The following is a 3,081-nucleotide window of genomic DNA, read 5'->3' as shown; positions in this document are numbered from 1 at the left end:
AAGATGAGGCTTTCTACTCCTGTAAAGATTTACACCCTCGGAAACCCTGTACAGGGTCGCTATGGGTCGGAACCGACTCGACGGCACTTAACAACAACAATACAGCATGATAGAGAAATTAAAGGCATCCAAATTGGCAAAGAGACTACTAGACCTCATTGGAAGATTCAGCAAAGTGGCAGGGTATAAGATCAACATACAAAAATCAGTTGGATTTCTCTATATTAACAACAACAGTGCTGAAAAGGACATTAGGCAAGAAATACCACTTACAATAGCTGTCCAAAGGATGAAATATTTAGGCATAAACGTAACCAGAGAAACAAAGGACTGATACAAAGAAAATTACAAAACACTACTAAAAGAAACCAAAAGAGACTTACAGAAGTGGAAGAACATACCATGTTCCTGGATAGGAAGACTCAACATCGTGAAAATGTCAATACCGCCCAAAGCAATTTACACATATAATGCAATCCCAATCCAGATTCCACCAACATTCTTCAAAGAGATGGAAAAGACAATTACTAACTTTATATGGAAAGGAAAGACACCCAGGATAAGCAAAGCACTGCTAAAGAAGAAGAATAAGGTTGGAGGCCTCTCACTCCCCGATTTCAAAATTTAATACATGGCTACAGTGGTGAAAACAGCCTGATACTGGTACAATGAAAGATACATTGATCAATGGAACAGAATTGAGAATCCAGAAATTAACGCATCCACATATAGCCAACTGATTTTTGACAAAGTGCCTAGGTATATTGCATAGGGAGAAGATAATTTCTTTAACTGATGGTACTGGCAGAACTGGAAATCGATATGCAAAAGATTGAAACAAGACCTTTACCTCATGCCCTATACAAAAACAAACTCAGCATGGATTAAAGACCTAAATGTGAATCCCAAAATTATGAAGGTCATCAATGAAAAAAAATAGGGACAAATATGTGGGCTCTAATTCAGGGCATACACAGAGGACCAAACATTTTGAAAAATACACAAACAAAAGTTGACAAAATAGATGAGTGGGACGTACTAAAAATTAAAAACTTATGTGAATCAAAAGACTTCACCAAAAGAATAAAAAGGGAACCCACAGAATGGGAAAAAGTCTTTTGCAATGACACATCAGACAAGGGACTCATTTCTAAAATATATAGGAAACTACAACACCTCCACAAGACAAAGACAAATGACCCAATTAAAAAATGGGCACAGGACATGAACAGACACTTCACCAAGGAGGCTATCTGGGCAGCCAACAAACATATGAAGAAATGTTCATGATCACTAGCCATCAGAGAGATGCAAATCAAAACAACAGTGAGATATCACTTTATACCAGCAATAACAGCAAAGATCAAAAAAGTAGAGGACAATAAATGCTGGTAGGGATGTGGAGAGACTGGGACACTCCTACATTGTTGAGTGACTACAAAATGGTCCGACCACTTTAGAAAGCAATATGACACTTCCTCAGAAGGTTGGAAATAGAAACACCTTGTTCTTGCTGTTGTTATGTGCCGTGGAGTCAGTTCTGACTCATAGCGACCATGTACAGGGTTTCCGTGGATGTAAATCTTTACGGGAGTAGAAAGCCTCCTCTTTCTCCCCAGGAACAGCTGGTAGTTTCGAACTGCTGACCTTGCGGCCGCAGCCTGATTCGTAACCACTACACTACCAGAGCTCCTTATGATCCAGCAATTCCTTTACTTGGTATTTACCCACAAGAAATATGAGCCATAACACGAGTAGATATGTGCACACCAATGTTCATAGCAACACTATGTACAATATAAAAAAGATGGAGACAGCCTAAGTGCCCATCAATGAAAGAATAGCTACACAAACTGTGGTACATACACACAATGGAATACTATGCTACTTTGAAGAACAACATACACAGAGTGGACAGGGAAGGGCAACTTGGACATTGGCTACCCAGAATGAGGGGGCTACAGAGGCAAGAAGTGACTGCTTACAAGCTTTCAAGAGGGCACCTAGATCCAGAGGGCACGGAGGAAGGTAGAATCTCCACTGAGTAGTATCCAATCTGTCTGGGTGGGGCTGAAGAAAGGAAATGCGGATAGATCACTTGTGATACAATAGTGAATAATTGTTATCAGGACTGATTGTTAGGGTTGAAAAATGTAAAGGTAGACATTTTGTAGCAAAAGGAGGGGAGTGATTGACTTTGCAGTCCAGGAGCCGAGGTCTCTGAGACCATCAAGGGAGAAGAGCAGTGAGTGGAACCCTACCCAGAGAAACAGTAAGATGCCAGAGGATGGAGGCAGAGACAATGGCGTGGAGAGATGGAGCGGCTAGGGACTTTAGACCCAGAAGGGGAGAGGGGCTGTTTGCTGATGACTGGGGGCAGGCTTGCAGGGTATACTCTTTGGTTGGCTGATGATGCATGGTGGGAATTGTGACCATGGCCATGAAATGATATATGATAGGATGAATGTAAAGCTAATATTTTCCCATGTAAACTGTCACATAATTCACAATAAAACATTAAAATAAAATAAGATTTTAAAAAGAAGGGGGAGGAGGTGGAAGAACAAGGTAAATAGGGGAACACTGAGTCAGGTTTGCATGGCCTAAGTGGGACAGAGGTAAAGAGTGATGCATGCTCACCCTTGGAACAACAGGGCTCTATGATACAGGGATCTAGGCATTGTTTGAAGAAAGTAAATAATACTAAGATGCTTAACTGTCTTATGAATACTGGTTTCCCTTGCCTACTATTGTGAAATAGATACTTGAGTGGGATAGAAAGGAATGTAGGGAAACATGAATACAGAAAACTTGTAAGCCCATCTTCAGCCTACAACTGACTGGAATACCTAAAAAGGGTTCTAGTACTTGCCCAGTGAAACAGGCCTCTTGCAAAGCATATGCAGAGTAAAGGATCTTAGGTGGAATCCTGAGTCCCATCCAGAACCTATGATGTGGGACATTCCCACTGGAAAAGACAAGCAGACCAGCCTGGAACAGCTAGAGCAACAGAAGATATATCTTCAAAGAGACATCATCAGGAAAAACCCAAAACAAAAATGTCAGCATGACTGGCTACTA

Source organism: Chrysochloris asiatica, unplaced genomic scaffold, assembly GCF_000296735.1.
Source record: "Chrysochloris asiatica unplaced genomic scaffold, ChrAsi1.0 scaffold00005, whole genome shotgun sequence".
NCBI lineage: Eukaryota > Metazoa > Chordata > Mammalia > Afrosoricida > Chrysochloridae > Chrysochloris > Chrysochloris asiatica.
This window is presented reverse-complemented; position numbering follows the sequence as displayed.